Source organism: Phalacrocorax carbo, chromosome 5 (genome assembly GCF_963921805.1).
Source record: "Phalacrocorax carbo chromosome 5, bPhaCar2.1, whole genome shotgun sequence".
Classification (NCBI taxonomy): Eukaryota; Metazoa; Chordata; class Aves; order Suliformes; family Phalacrocoracidae; genus Phalacrocorax; species Phalacrocorax carbo.
In genome coordinates this window covers 14,167,651-14,184,365 of record NC_087517.1, presented here as the reverse complement: position 1 = coordinate 14,184,365, position 16,715 = coordinate 14,167,651, and the positions used below count along the sequence as shown (strand labels likewise).

Sequence of the window (16,715 nt, the reverse complement as noted above, 5' to 3'; positions counted from 1 at the left end):
ACTGCACCAGGGTGAGTTATGTGCCTGGGTTAAGCACTGCAAGGGGAGTATGGGAGCCTCAGGAAGGTAACAACAGTGAGTCACCTGAAGTCAGAGAAGTGCTAAGTGATTTTCTCGTGGGAAAAACTGAGATCTAACGTCACTGGAATTGAAAACCTTTTTTTTTTCCTTTAAACTTTCTTATTGAAAATATCATGCATGATAAAAAGAGAGCACAGAGTGAGGGTGCATATACTTGTACCACTCTGGATAGGCATATTACAGTCAGAATTTTGCAGTGGGAAGATAAATTATAGAAATAACCAGAGCCAAACAAATACCAGAGCCAGGAGTAGAATTGCAAAAATTACACTGCATACTTCAAAGTAAAGTGCTTGTACTAATAGCCTGATAGCAGTACCAGTTTCAAAGTTAGAAGTGTGTTGTCAGTAAAACACAGTGTTCACAGATGTTTTGATCTGCCAGTACTACATTTCTGAAGAACTTAATATGTCCATTTCTGTTGTTGCCCTAGTTTGGCAGCCCAGTACACGAGCAGTTGTGGAGATCCCATCCTGAAACAGTGCAATGAGCCCCAATAAGTGGGTCAAAGCAAATCCAAGGGTCTTCCCCAAGCGTCTCCTACCAGGACGTCTGGCTGCTTTTCCTGTCCTCTGCTGCTCTGCAGGTGTTGCTACATTGCAGTTGTTGATTTTATGCCAGACCAACGCTGAAAATGAGAGAAAAGTCCAATATGATGCTATATTCATTGTGCAGTGGCTTTCCAACTCAGTCAGTGCTAACGTCGCTTTCAGCAGAAAGCTAATTAATAAATAAAATGCTAAATGATATCTGAAGCTGTTTGCTATAGGCGGTTCCCCATCTTGCAGATCTCTCAAGTTAGCTTGAAGCTATCAGTACACATCAGCCAAGCTCTGAATTGAGAGTGGGGAAACAGCTCCTTTTTCTGCTCACTGAGGACAGATGCTAGTAGAGGTACATGCTGCAGGATCACCCAACTTGAAGTTAAATGTGGTCTTTTACAAGTGGGGAGTTTGCTGTGAGTGGTAGATAGAGGATTTTTCCTTTTTTTTTAAAAAAAAAGACAATTAATTAGCTACAAATTAATAAAACCATCCAAATTTATTCAAAACATGAGGTTGCAGGTGCTTGTTTCAGAGTCCTCTATGTCCTTAAGAATATTACTGCTGTCACAAAACTCTTGGTTGGTGTCACCTTTTTGTCCTTTCTTTTGTGCATCCTTAAATATTAGATGTTTCTTAATAAGAGGGCCTCTCCAAAGTTGATTGGAGGGTGAAGGTGTTGTGATGATCATTAGATTGTTTCAGTGCAGATGTCATTTGATTTATTTTAGCTTAGCTTAAGGCTGCTTACGTTTAGTCCCCCAAATTGTCAGTTTTAACCCAAGAGAAAAAGGTTTGCACAGGTTGTCTTAAATAACGAAATGCACATAAATGAAAGAGCACAGTTTTTGTGGTTTGATCTGGCTAAAGTAATCTGCTTCACTTCCCAAAGTTATGGGGTAGATTGACTGGCTGAATTAATATGGGGAGTGATACAAGATATTTGAACTCTTGCCAGTTATTTCATTCTGCTTTTTTCCCAGCAGTAAAATGGATTTGTTCTGAAACCTGGAAAAGAAAGAAATAAACTTGGCAGATGTAGCCAGTTTATGATTTATTCTGAGTTTGTAGCCTGATCCAAACACCACTGAAGTCTATGGAAATCTTTTGGGGGATTTCAAAAGGAATCTCATCAGGCTTTTGATTAATATGCTGGGGAGTTGGGGGGGCACATGTTTGGGGCTGAGAGAGTCTTGCAGAGCTCATCTTTTTACTTCCAGGGTTTACATTCTCTTGGTGTACATACTTTCATGCAAGTGTCTCTCCCTGAACCATATGTATTTGGATTAAAAGGTAATATGAGAAGTGCTAGGAAAAGCTGGAGCCAAGTCCCATTTTATTGCAGGAAGGCCTCAAAGTGATGTGAGGAGGGACAGCATGTCTGACATCTGGGGCTGTGGGAACATTACTTAGCAGTTGCAATAGAGACAGGGGTTTCTTGTCTGTCCTGTTTCCCTCATGTCCGCACTCCTCTGCTCATGTGCCAACTCTGAGCAAATTCTAGGGAAAGGAAATGGGGGACACAGGAGGAAGGTTTGCATCGTGTGATCTCCTAGCGCAAGCCCCATTGCGTGGGATGCTCAGCAGGCAGGCGTCTTGTCTCGGGGTGGGGGTGGACCGAGGTGAGTGCAAAGCCCTGAGCTCTGGTACACTTTGGATCTCAGTTTCATAAGGCAGCGTAAGTGTGTGTCCTTAATCAAGCCGATTAACCTTGCTGAAGCATCTGGAAATAGACATGAGTAATAATTGTAGCAAAATTTAGCATGCAGCATCTTTTACCTTTACAGTTGTCTACAGTGTTTTCTAGACTGGAAAATTTCCAGATTTTTCTAGGATGGGAAAGACCACTATGTGATGTATAGAAAGGAAACAGGCTTTGCATCTTGATTTATTCCTAATCTTATTATCGTGTGACAGGATCAGTTATCTCTCAAGGGGCAGTATTAATTAACGTTTACAAAATATTTGTAGTTCTTGGGGAAAAATGCATCACAGAACTGTGTTATTACTTAAGTTATTTATTACATGGCTCCCGAGATATGAAACCTCCTGCTTGTAACTGTCTGTGACCATGTTCCAGTGTACATTGTGAGCTTTTAAACTCCTTTTGGAAAAGCTGGTCTTTTAAAATCTTATTATTTTTCTCTCTCCCCACCACCCCCCCCTAAAGTGGGAGGGAATCACAGATGATCTTTCACATGATTCTTCCAACACCCAGTCATTCATCAGCAGAGACTTAAAGATAATAAACTTTTTGTTTCAGGCAATTACTTAATCTCGACAAACTCCTGTGTTAAGCAGGGCTATTAACTGAGCAGGCCATAAATCAGCGTGTTGCCAGGTGGGTGAGTCTCCTGAACTGCAATCACTCTTCAGGACCTTCCAGAGACCCCTTACAGTCTTAAGCACCCTCATTACACAAGCAGCATGCTAACAACCAGCACTTTGCATGAGCTGCCTGGAGAATCCACTGCAAACTGCACTGGGACCATTTTTAACACCAGGCGGAAAATTTTCATACCACGGCAGGATGATACATGGGAGTTATTAGCCTGCACCAAAACCACAGCTGGGTAAAACAGATAACTTCCTCACCCCTCTCCTTGTCAGACCTTCTGCTTAGTTAAGAGCAGCAGTCTGCCTTATGCTTGGTTAAAAGCCAGATTGTGCAGTATCCTTTTAGTCTTAATGGACTACGAGTGTTTTGGGAACTGATGTCCTGAAGCATGAAAGCTCCCAAAACTCTTCTTTGAAGGCTACTGAGATGCTGGGTACAAGTGCAAGAAAAAAATACCCAGCCCTGTAATTTTATCATAACTCTACTACAAAGCAGATATCTTTACTTCCATTTCCAGAAAGGAGTTCGGTCAGAACACACAGCAGACTCCATATGGGTTTTTTCCAGACTCGATTTGTTCAATTTTACAAATTATATAAACAGACCTTTCATACAGAGGGAAAATTTTTCAAGCCATTGCCTATAGGAACAGTTTGATTCCAGTTTGTTTTAGTGCCTGGAGGAGCATATGCATAAAGAAAGCAAACTTGCTCCTGTGGTTTGGATTGGAGAGGCTAGAAATGCCAGCGCTGCATTGGAAGCACAGCCTTCTCCTGAAAGATTGAGAAAGTCTTTGTAACATGACGGGGTACGGGTGTCCCCACGGTGGCAGCAGGCAGCCCTGTGGTGGGGGAGACCTTTCAGGTAGGTCTGTGCTCAGGGCGGGCTGGCATGCCCTTTCTTGTTGGCACTGGCACCTGTGCTTTCATGGGATTTAAGCATCTGCTTGGGAGTTTTTCTTCTGCAAGGCACCTTTCCAGCTCCTGCAAGTTGTGCTGGCTCCTTGTGCCAATAACTCCTGGTGTGCTACCTGATGAATTTGGGGAAATGTATTTAGTTTCCAATGGATGGCCAGACCAGCTTCTTGACACATGTAGTTTGACCAACGCTAGAAGCAGTCATGCCCCCCAGGACCAGCATCTGGGAAGGTGGGCTAGAAGCTCACCTAGCTGAGCACCTGCCCTTGGGAAGGGGTATATTATTGTTCAGTGGGATGCACTCCTCACTCCAGCCAGCCCTGCGGCCACACAAAAAAGCCTAGCCACCATAATGGAGAGTGGTATGACATGAGGATGAGTGGCCAAGAGAGATCAGGACTTCTGTTTTCAGTGGCAGCCTGGGCTGGAAGCAGTCACTGAACTGCAGCCTAAGGGCTATATTTGCTCATTCATACACCAGCAATCTCATGGTAAACTGGTTCAGGGAGCTAATCCAGCCAAAGCCCCATGCAATAAAATTTTAGGTGATGAGTTTTCAACTGGATGAACTCCCTGAGCTGGCTCAGTGTGCAACTGCATGACTGCCAGTGCCCCCTTCGGGGAGGGGTGTGAATGTGTGGCTGGGTGCATAAGGCAGGATTAATTTGAATGCTAAAAGACATCTCTACCTGTAGACCTGCTCCAAGGGACACAGCTTGGGATGACACTCCTCTATAAGCTTTTATTTGCATGAGTGGAAGGCACACAGGGCTTTTCTAGACTAGCTGTCGGATGAGAAGTGTCGTGCAGAGAGCACTGCATGATAGCTGATGTGCTCTCCCTCGTTTTTCATTCACTAGTTTTGCCCTTTGGTGCTTAAGCAGTCTCCTTGTCTCCCGTCTGAGGCTGCTGAACTTCCCCATCCCTCTGCATCTCACCAGCAAAGATCCTGGTCTTGGTTGTGTTGGATGCAACTTGAAGACTTGGGGTGTCTCTCACAGCTGAGTATTGGAGGCCATGGGAGAAAGGCAGGAGGTATTGGGGAATACTCCAGGCACTCAGCAGTCAGCTGAGGTTCACACAATCTCTTTTCACCAGCTGTTTCAAGCGATGTGGCTCCCACTGTGGAATGAGTTTCAATGAGAAATACACAGGTGAATGAAAGAGTTTGCCCTTCATTGGCCTGGTCCCAGAGCAGACAATCCCCTTGGCCAGTTTTGTTTTGGAAATTGCTGCATCAGCTTGAGGTGCAGGCAGTTGCTGAATCCAGGATGCTACTGGTTTCCCAGGAAGCAGGATGATAACAACTTGGAGAACCTTCTCCCCTTAAACTTGTAGGCATTTTTTCTTCCGTGAACGTGTCTTTCTTGAGGGATCTGCAAGTTTGCATAGAAGTTTTTGACGTACCGATTTTTCTCCTGCTGCCCGTCCAGGCAAGCACACGCTGAACCACCATCTGCTCTGCCTCCACCTCCCTGCCTGCCCCTCGCGCGCCGGGATTTCTTCCTCACTGGTTGGGATTTTTTTTTTGTTGTTGTTGTTGTTGTTCTTTTCCTTCTTTCCATTCTCTGGCAGCAGCTGTTGGGAGAACAAGCCCCAAGATCCATCTGGCCCTTCGAGCTTACCGGGCTGTGTCTTTTCTCGACAAAGCGGCAGTGGCTGCGCTTTCATACAAGAGTTACATTATATAACTGCAACTTGCTTGAAAAGCAAACTGCCTTTTATTCTCTTGTGCTGCCTTTCTCCCTTTAGAATGCAGCCACAGCTGAACCACAATGTAGCCTCAGATCTGAGTCAGTCTAGAGGGCTGCTTTTCTCTTTTTCTTTTTTCCTTTTCTTTCTTTTTTTTTTTCTTCTTTTTTTTTTCCTTTCCCTCCTCTTCTTTCTGGAGGAGTTGGCACAATCCTGTGTTATTAGGACATAAGCCAGCTTGTTCTAGTGGAATTTCCTGTCTGATTTTAATTTCCCCCTCATTTTTTTTCCCCCCTCAAAGTGAGACAGAAAAGCTTTTTAATTGCACTGCCGTAGGTTGGCCTTTCGGGATATTATTATTCTTATTAAGTACTTCCTGTTGGGAGGCGGCACATGAGTAGAAGTAACAAGGATCTTGGTGCAGTCAGGGCTTGTGGCCTCTTTGTTTGTTAATAACTGTCAGATTGGCAGCGTCCTCAAAATACATCTTGCCCTGACAGCTTGGCAATTAAGTGATTTTCAAGACTCTCAACATTTGCAGCTCAAGACCTGTGGAATTAATAAGCTGCATTAGGCCTTTTGGGTTTGTTTTCTGCCGTTCGGTAGTCGCAGCTCCTCATCTATCTAATAAAAAGCCAGCACCAGTAGGAAAGTCTTACTCTTGAAATCCTCCGCATGGAGGTAGGAACTCCTGATCAGGTGTGGGGGGGGGCAAACTGGCACATCCCAGGTGGGATTTGCATCCTATTGTCCATCTCCATCCCGGCCTCGGTGGCTTACGTTTCAGCAGACTCGCCGTACCTGCAAGGCGTCTAGCGATGAGCCTGGGCTGTTGAAGCAGAGGGGCTGGCCTTGACAGCAGCCCTGTGCCGTGCAGCTCAGACACCAAAACCTGGGTGAGTTCTCCGGCAGTGGTGTATGGGTGGAGCTGGTTGCCATGTGCCATCGCACTGCTGATGTTTTGAATTTCATTGTGTCCCAAACAATTATTCAATGGTTACTTAGCAGAAAAAGGCAATTTTGTTTTCTCCTTTATTTCCCAAGAAGCAAAAATTCTCAGCAGTCTCTTTCAGAAACTTCCTGTGTTGGCAGATACGGCTGTAATAAAGTCAAAGTGTTTCAAGTTCATCACTTCCACATTCTTCTTGTAGTCTAAAATATAATAGATCATAAACCATATTGATCTCTTCTGTGCCACTTTCAGCAGCAGCTGCAGGTTCCTGGAAAATGTTTTCTGATGGAAAACTGTTCTGCCTTAAACCTTCCTCCAACTCAGGCTATTTAGGACTGAAGATGATAGCTGGTGGCAGCAAGAGGTGATCAGGACACTTTTCGAATTATTGTTTTTTGGAAAGCCATCAGAGTTTCAGTGTTTGGGCACCCTGCTGCAGGACTTCGTTGTGCTCATGGGGTTACCCCTGGCTGCAGGAGAGCTCTGCTTTCATGTTATTTACCCTTCCTAGTGGTATAAAAAATAATTATCTGTCCGCTTAAGGCTGCCACATATCGGTAACCTGAAGACCCCAGGAATTCTTGTAGAATAATAAATAATTAATCACCTTTATTTGCAGATGCCCGCCTAAATGTCTGAAAATACTACTATAGATGTGAATATATTAATCCTCTCAACATCATTTTGAAGTTTTTGAAAGTTTTGGGTACAATCTGTTTTACAAAAGCAAAGCCAGAACTTTCCATACAGGTTGTCTGCAAGCTTCAGAAAATTTCTGTTTTCTCACCAAGAAGAAAAGTGCCCCATTTCGGTCACACTTGAAGCATGTTGCAAAGCCAGCTACTGCATGGGAGTGCATTTCTGGGTTTCCTGGTGTCCTTGCCAGCAGCAGCTGGGCTGTCCCCACCAGGGCAGCTGTCCCCAGCCCTTCAGCAGTTGAGGCAGAAAGCTCCTCATGCAGTGTCTCAGAGATTGTAGATAGCAATTGAGGTATTTCAGGGTTTGATTTCTTAACAACAATTCTACGTTCTTGCATTAAATGTCAATGAACTCTTACATTTTTAATCTAAATTTTCTATGTAGACCGAAAGGCCATTTTTAGCCTCACTCTAATTGTTCCAGCTCTTTTGCCCAGGAAAAGACTGACAGGTTTAGTGCCCTTAACAAAGGTCAGGTGGTGCATGGAAGCGAGCTGAGGAGAGATGCCAGCAGCTTCAGGATGGGTTAGACAGAGATGAACAAGAATATCCTACTTCTATTAGGGCCTGAGTTCATTTAAGCGTGCCGCCTCCTTCTTGGGGTGGGGAGGAAATTTATGGGCAAATTCCTTCAGTGTTGCCTCGAGTTGGTCACGGGGCCGCGGGGGAAGCTCGCTGATCTAATCTCACCCCTGTCCCAGCTGCAAGAGGCAGCTCGCTCTACAGACGCCTGCCTGCCTGCCCCACTTTTGGCTGTTGTGCTACTGAATGCAAGAACAGTGTCTCCGGTGAAACATGTTCCCTGGCTGTGTGGTCACCAGGACTGCGTTTCTTCCTGCCATGTGCTGTCAATTCCCGTGTCCCAGGTGGGGGCTTCATAATGGAATTCCCCAGCATCTTCCGAAGACTTTTTATTTGTTCTTCCACCTGAACTGAGGCAGTAGAATAATTAACTTCATAGGAGGATAATGTCATCTGGGCCATCCCTAAGAGGATGGATGGTTGTTGTGATGGCTCCCAAGCATGTTTCCTCTGGGATGCTGGAGAGGGGCAGCCTTGCATTTGCAGTGTGTGGCGGAGCTGTTTGCTCTGTCTCGTGGCGTTTATAACAGCTTTTATTTTCAGGTAACCCCAGGAATGGCCTTTATTCTGCGTAAAGTAAGTACCGTATCCACATGGGCACCCAAAGTCTGTATCCCTGCAGGGACCTGAACGGCCACACATGTGGTCTTGCTGCTGGCTGGCAGGGAAATAAACGGCTTGCTCCCGCTGCTTTCCGTGGCAGCCGGGTGCATAAGGGCAGCTCCAGCAGTACTGCTAGAGAAGAGGCAAGTGGAGAGACAAGCCTTCTCGGTGTTGTCCTCTGCTCCTCAATGCACCTCAGTTTCTCCAAGGGTGAAGTCACACTGCCTCTGTCCTGTGGAGGCTTTGATGTGTCAGTACAATAATGCTTGGTTTGAGGCTTTTTTTGGTGATTTTTGTAGCTGAAGGACAACATATTTTTTTAGTATTTCTTGTTTACTTTTCACATATATGTGTCCCAGCAAGGCCCTTTCTCCTTCCAATGCTCCTATAAGGTATTTACCTTTACCGTCCAACAGGTTAGTTGTGTGGTTTTATTGCTTACATGAATGGGAAGCTTGGCTTGCTGTACCCAACTCTGTAGGGTTTACATGGAAAGGTTTTGGGAGCGGGGTGGGCAGCAGGGGTGGCTTCTGTGGGAAGTTGCTAGAAGCTTCCTGTGTCCAATAGAGCCAATGCCAGCTGGCTCCAAGATGGACCCACCACTGGCCAAGGCCAAGTCCATCAGCAATGGCAGTACCACCTCTGTGATTACAGTTAAGAAGGGGGGGGGGGGGCGGGGGGAGGGGAAGGGGAAGCTGTGCAACTGCAGCCAGAAAGAGGAGTAAGAATATGTGAAAGGAACAACCCTGAAGACACCAAGGTCAGTGAAGAAGGAGGGGGAGGAGGTGCTCCATGCACTGGAGCAGAGATTCCCCTGCAGCCCATGGTAAAGACCATGGTGAGGCAGGCTGTGCCCCTGCAGCCCGTGGAGGCCCATGGTGGAGCAGATATACACCTGCAGCCCATGCAGGACCCCACACTGGAGAAGGTGGAATGCCTGAAGGAGGCTGTGACCCTGTGGGAATCCCATGCTGGAACAGGCTCCTGGCAGGACTTGTGGACCCATGGAAAGAGAGAAGCCCACACTGGAGCAGGTTTGCTGGCAGGGCTTGTGACCTCGCGGGGCACTTGTGATGGAGCAGTCTGCTCCCAAAGGACTGCACCCCATGGAAGGGAGGCACGCTGGAGCAGTTCATGAACTGTAGCCCGTGGGGAGGACTCATGTTGGAGAAGTTTGTGGAGGGCTGTTTCCTGCGGGAGGGACCCCATGCTGGAGCAAGTAAGAGTGTGAGGAGTCCTCCCCATGAGGAGGAAGGAGCAGCAGAGACAGCATGTGATGCACTAACTGCAGCCCCTATTCCCTGTCCCCCTGCACAGCTGAGGGCAAGGAGGTAGAGAAAATCAGGAGTGAAGTTAAGCCCCAGCAGAAAGAAGGGGTGGAGGGAAGGTGTTTTAAGATCTGGTTTTATTTCTCATTACCCTATTTTGTTTTGATTGTTAATAAATTAAGGTAATTTCCCCAAGTTGAGTCTCTTTTGCCCCTGACGGTAATTGGTGAGAGACCTCTCCGTGCCTTCATCTTGACCCACAAGCTTTTTGTTATATTTTCTCTCCCCTGTCCAGTTGAGAAGTGGGAGTGACAGAGGGGCTTTGGTGGGCACCTGGCATCCAGCCAGGGTAAACCCACCACACCAACCTGTGGTTAAACTAAACATGTTGCCTTCTTCAGCATCCTGACACGCATTGCCTGAAAAAAATAGTTTTGTAAATCAGGCTACCATCTTTCTTCGTTAGGTATGTTAGAAGAAGAGTAAACTGGTTCCGTGTCCCTCTGGATGGAAACAGCTGGCTGGATGTGTTTCAAAATGGCCTGTAATACTTGGGGTGGGAGAGGGGTCTCCTGTAGGTGAGCTGGTGGGAGCCTGCCTCCCATTTATCCTTGCTATAATGTTCATAGTGGGCCAGAATGAATATTTACTATTATTTTACCTGTGTAGTTCCTCTTTCATTCTTGTCAAAGCCACTGAGCAGGTAATAAAACAACATAATAATTAACCAATAATAATTGAAGCATGCTGTACGAAAACCAAACGAAATGCTAACAAGCCAAACAAAAGAAAAGCACACACGGTGCAGCCCTGTTTATAGTGCTGTCTGTTGGAATCATTATACACGTTGATATAATAATACTGAGCACTTAATTACCACATCATTTTTAAAGTGCTGTATAAACATTAACCAAACCTCTGAGGTAGGGAGGTATTATTATCTCCATTTTAAAGAAGGGAAATTCTGACAAAGTGAGGTTAGTTGGTAATTTAATGTTGTGAAGCTAGGCAGCTGGCAGGGTGGGAGATGAGGTTGTGGCTCCACAGCCGGTCTGCCACAATTCTGGAGACAGAAAAGCAGAGCTACTGAAGCACCTGAGATGGCTTTCTGTGAAATGCATGGCACTTCTGTTCAGGGAAGGCAGGTATTCCCCTAGACACCTTTCTCTGCTTAGAAAATATGCAGATTGGTGAAATTAGCAACCACATCCCTTTTTGAGGTAGGCACGCAGTTGGTGTATTTTGCAAAGTATCTAAACACCATTAAAGTGAAGCTCTTAAATGGGCGCTCGTGGGGGGACTAAGAGGCAGCTACTGTAGCCTTGTATGTCTGCTCCCCCTCCTCCCTGTATCGATCCAAGTGGTGGTTCTGGAAATGGCTTTCCCTGCAAAGCCCTTAATATTCTGCGTGGTGGTACATGACTTCATCCAAGGAGAATCCCACAGGCGCATCAGTGTGATCTGCTCTGTCATGTTTCTGTGACCCAATTTTCCCCGTTCTTTGTCTCAGACCTTCCCTGACCCCAGGCCTATTATCTCTTCCAATAATTCACCCGGGCCATTATTAATGGTGCATTAACTTTGGCTGCGCTTTCAGCGAAGATGTTTTTCTTGTGCTCATTCATTTGCTCAACTCACTTAAACAGCAAGATCATTATTCTGGGGACGTCACACAAACACAAAAACATCTCCCTTGCTGACACCTACAGCCCTGCAGCACTTTGCAGGAGGGCTGGCCATCCAAATACAACACTGAAACACCCAGGAGGGACTATCAAAGGGAGTCAAGTAGCCACACACACACTCAGATGCCTGGGGCTGGGGTTGCCTTCCCTCACACTCGAGGCTGTCTGGGGATGCTCTGAAGACAACCAAGCCCAGGGGAGCACTGACATGAGGAAAATCACTGCAGGAAGGCTGGGGAGCAAAGCACAAGCCCCTCAGGTTTGTTTCAAAACAAACCTGATATTTGTCACCACAGTCATTGGATGCCAAAATGTGGCCCTTTAAAATGTACGCTGTGGGACTTTAAAAAGCGTAACAAGAAAACAAACGACACCTACAGTTTATTTCTCACTTGATGTTTTGGGTTTCTCTGGGTGACAACTGAGTGAAGGCCACTTCATGTTTGTTGGATCTTTAACCTTGTTCTTGAGAAAAGATTGAGATTTGGACATCCAGGAGAAAATGTGGGCAGCGAGAAGGGCCTTTGCTCTGGAGATGGGGAAAACTAGCAAATGCCTCCTCTCATCTCATAAAGGTTTCTGTGTAGTGTCTACTGCAGACAGCAGTTATTTTACTATTATCCTTTTCAAAGAAGCTGGATCTGGAATTAAAAAACAGCAGAGGCTGTTGCAGGCTGCCATGTTGCACCAAGCAGTGTCATCCCACCACCCCCAGTAACAGGGATGTGGGTCGTGACAGCACAGCACTGCTGCTGCGAAAGCACTCGTGGACACTCACCAGCATCTTCTGGGACATACCCTTCCCATTCTTTTTCCTGTGTCAGCTGCTTGTGCACAGCTGCTAATGACACTGCAGTGACAGGAGTGTGTGAGCTGTTGTCTGGAGAAGTTTTTCTCCCGCTAATCCAAATCAATCCAATACCCCGGGGCTCCGAAGCCTTTTAGAGATGAAGTTACAGTTTCTGCCTGCTGTGGTTGAGGTTCGCTGGGAAACCTGCTCTTGTTTGACTGCATAGACCTGGGCAAGTTATTTTACATTACCCTGTTTCAGCCCCTTTTGAGTGAAAAAAAGGGCTGTGTTTCAAAGGCACGTTTCCTTCCCTTCCTAAGGAGGGCTGAAGCTTTGTTAGTCTTTGCAAGGTAGCTTGTGATCCCTTTATGAAAGCTGTGTCCCATGCATCACTAAAACCGTAAGAAGTCAAAAGAGATCTCAAGAAGTCAGTATTTGTTTTTTCTGTTTTATAAAATGTTCATTTTTGTATGGGTGTGTTTGCAAATTTGTTGAGAAAAGCACTAGAGGTACTGAATTATCCAGACAGCAATCTTTTACGATTTTTCCCTCAACAAATGACTTTCCCGTTTGATTGCAAAATGTTTAAGCTCTACTTCTGATGGCAAAGTAGTCCACTCACAGCCTGGGCTGCTGTTCCCACAGAGGACTGTTGGACATCTGTAGGAAAACAGCATTTTTTTAGCCCACCCGGTGACCTGCGCAGCTCACGTGTGCTTTAGATAAAGTAGTGGGAGCCTGGTACATATTGGATGGGGGGGGGGGGGGGGGGGAGCTTCTCGGGGTGTCTCCCTAACAAGTCTTGCTGCAGCATACCAGTTACAAGTGGGAACACAGGACATCCTTTAAGTGCTTTCCAAATTATTTTTGTCAAAGTGAACTGCAAATGAAACCCAGTGCAGCAACGTAGGGCCTGATTTCTTTTCTTCTGCTGCCTTTTTTTCAATTTTTAAGCAATCACGTGTGCAGGCTGAAGTATTTGGAATAGAAAAAGCCTATTTGACCCTTCCTAATTCTCCTTTCTGGGCTTAAAAAGATTTACTGCTGTGAGTGATGTCAAAACGGCTCCTTTGCTTGCCGTACAAACCCATACTGCAGTCTGTGTTTCTCTTGAAGCACAGGTTTATCTGTGGAGATAATCAAAAGCCTGCATCATCCTCAAAAAATGCCTGTTCCTGATGTGTCCCTCCCTGATTCCTGGGATTTTCGGCAAAGGGACATCCCCTTTAAACCTGTGGTTCTGCTTCATATCTTTCCCCTTTGAAGCCAGAAGGTTGGCTGGCCTTTGAATAGACAAGGACGAGAATATAGCAGTGGGAGGTCCGTGTCTTGCTCATAAACCTTGGCCAGAAAATCAGCTCCAACAAGTGGGGACAGGTAGCAGCGTCTTTCCCCTTATCAAATGCTGCGGCAGAGCAGACGCATTCCTGCACGAGCAGCGGCTGGGTGGAAGGTGGGGCCTCCCGGCTGCGCCTTGCTGCTCTGCCGCTGTGCTTCACCCCAGGAGCTGCATGCCACAGGCCTGATGAAGAGCCGAGTTATTTCTGTATGAAACACCGTGTTTTCCCATCGTCCCTGACCCTTGGATGCTGCTTTGATTTGTTCTTCAGTTTTCTCTTCCTTCCTCAGGAGCCAGACAAAATGGTTATCTGTTGTTCCAGTGCTAGGAGACTTTTGGAGGTGCCATGTCATGCCTTTGTGCTGCAGCATATTGTACCACATGGCTTGGTGTGGCCCAACTTTTTGCTGGGGGAAAGCTTTCCCAGGCCTCCTGCTAAAAGCTTCCTCCCTCTGTGTAAAACAATCACCATTAGCGCTAATTGGGCAGCTTTGGGGTTAAATCTGCAAAGATTGCTTGGGTTTGGTAAATCCTCTGCCACCGCAAAGCAGATAATGCTAAACAAAAGATTGCTTTGATTAGATTAAAGTTGGCAAATTCATTGCCCTAATCATCATATTGCTCTTCCTGTGGCTATTCAGGAATACATCACCATGACTTACTTGAAGTAATTGAATATAATTGTCTTTTTAACTCGTATGTGTAAAACATCCATCTTTGTTAACAGCGTGTGTTGCTGTCCTGCTGCCAGCTCGCCGTCCTCTTCAGGAGGGGTGGGAACGAGAAGCAGAGCCAGGCTGACATTTATGAATTGGTAGCTGATTGCCTATAAAACCATTCATTATTTCTGACCAAGCACCTGGAAGAGAATAAAAAGGAACAGCACCAGCCACCGGAGCCCATAGGCTTGGCTGGTGCTCCCAGACAGACGAGCAGAGGGGAAGCCCTGAAGTAGGACATTGCAAAGGGATGTCACCAAAAACAACCCTTCCCCTTGCTCTCAGCAGCAGCAAAATATAGGGTATGTGGTAGGGTTGGAAATGAGAGTGGCAGAGTGAAACAGGCACCCAAGGCAGGGGCATTGCTGACCCTCCTGCAATCCAAATAGATTGAAATGCTAAAAACAAACCAACGGTGCCAGTGGGAGGGAGGAATTTTATGGAGATTTTTCTCCCATTAATAATCAGAGGTGTGAGGAGGGAGAAATTCTCTTCAGATGTCATTTTTGTACCAACAGATAGCTAGGAAAGGAGGCCAGACAGCAAACACCCTGTGTTTTCTTTTCCCCAGCTCTCCTGAGTGACAGGGAAAGACTTTTTTTGCACAAAAATTTCCTATATTACTTCAGCAATCAATCATTTAGAAATGCACAGTTACAAAATAAAACATAACTGGCCTGAGTTTTAAGAGATTCAGCATTTGACCTGAATCTCCTTAATAAGACTCCTTAATAGTTTTATCATTATTAGTGAATTAAACTGGTCCAGGGAAAGGGTCCAAGGTTTAGGATATGACTCTCCATATTGTTAAAACATTAGCACGATGCCCAGCACAGTTTCAGCCCAAGTCAACTTGCACTTCCCTGCACTTTGGGGGTTAATCCTGCTGTGGACCTGCCTGTTACAGGCAGAGTGGTTACCCTGTTTTGGGAGCTTGCAAAATTTCACCTATAGGAATGCCAGCTGGGCTGTGTAGGTTGGCCCCAGGACTGCAGAGGAGCTGGGTTTATTTTTATGGCATACATACAGGGTGAGCACTGCAGGAAGCCCAGACGAGGGGTTCAGGCTGGAAGAAATGTATGTGTTGTCTAGCATCAGATGGCTGTGTAGGGATAGTTGGTTTTGTGACCGTGCTTGGTGTGTGATGATGCAAAACCTCCTTGCCCCACTCCCTCTGGTCCCCACAGCAGCTGTGGGTTGTGGAGGTAGCAGTGTCCCAGGGAGAAGAGCAGCACCTCTAGGTGCCTGCCAGCCCTGGCAGTGTTTTGGGCTGAGCATGGTTTGGGGAGACCAGAAGCTGTATGGTGTGCACGAGCAGGGGAAGGGGTGTGACAGCTGAAGTCTGCTGCATTTTTGATGTGGAAAAACACTGGCTGCCTTTTATGATGCAGACTCCTTACAAGTGTCCTTATGTAACAGATCATTCCTACCCAGGATGGTTAAAGGTTGAATCTTCCTCCTACCAAAGTAAATCCTAAAGGATGCAAGTTTATTCTCTCCCTGAGCTGCTTTTGGGGGAAGGGGGAGGGGAGCAGAAGCGAGGAAGGCGGTTAACAGTTACCCTACTGTGTCCTGACATTAGGCAAGCTGCTAAAATGCTCCCAGTGTATCAGGTAGTGTGCGGTGCCAGCCCTTCACTGGAGCACGGAGAGTAAGTCTGCTGCAGAGCCTTAAATACTTTCCACCCCAACTACCTTAGCCTAACGCCTTTCAGCAGAGTTGGCAGGAGGGTTGTTTTTGTGTAGTCTCTCACCTCTCCCGGAAGCCTGGCTGACGCGCCTGTGCCGCGCTCTGCTCAGGGATTGAATGTTGCAATGGGAGTAGGAGCCTCAGATCCTCTTGCTGATATGCCGGGAAAGACGTATATGGGGATTTCACACAGGCTTTGCACGACGGACCCGCTAGGAACACAGCCTTGCTGGATGGAGTGAGCGTAGCTCTGTTGCAGCTGGAGTCACAGATGTGAAAGGCTGAATTTTAAGTCTTTCATAGAAAAGAGTTTGGCGTTTTCTGGAGTTTGTTGAGCATCAGCGAGCGACTTGGCCCAAGCTTTGACACTTTGGTTTTGGATGGTGCTTCCCCACTCTACAGAGAGATGCTACCTGTCGCAGAGGCAAGTCACAGTGAAATACTGAGTGCAGACTGGGTTTTGAAATGCTCGCTCAGGAGGTTGGTTTTGTTTTGCTTTTAGTCTCCAGTTAGACAGAAAGGCCAAGAAGCCAGAGAGGGCATGGGAAGACCTTATTGTGACAATATTAGGTAATCTTTAATGAAGAACTTCTGATATAAAGGCAGAGCAAGACCAGCCTTTTATCTTTAAGCCCATCGCTGGTACAAATCTAGAAAGCAGCATCATTACTGACGCTCTGAGCCCTATCAGAAGGTGATTGTACAGTATCATTATCAAGGCTTTGCTAATTGTATTTCTTTAGCTTCTGTAATTTTAGCAGGAAAGGCCGAGGCAGCCAGGCAGCATTGTCAGCGGTAGCAAGGAGAAATAACCTGATAA

General features: G+C 46.2%; 1 protein-coding gene across 6 annotated transcripts in view; it reads left to right on the top strand.

Moving 5' to 3' along the window:
- GLI2 (GLI family zinc finger 2) overlaps positions 1 to 16,715 on the top strand; it is a 205,089-nt gene that overhangs the window by 113,747 nt on the left and 74,627 nt on the right. The window lies entirely within an intron of this gene.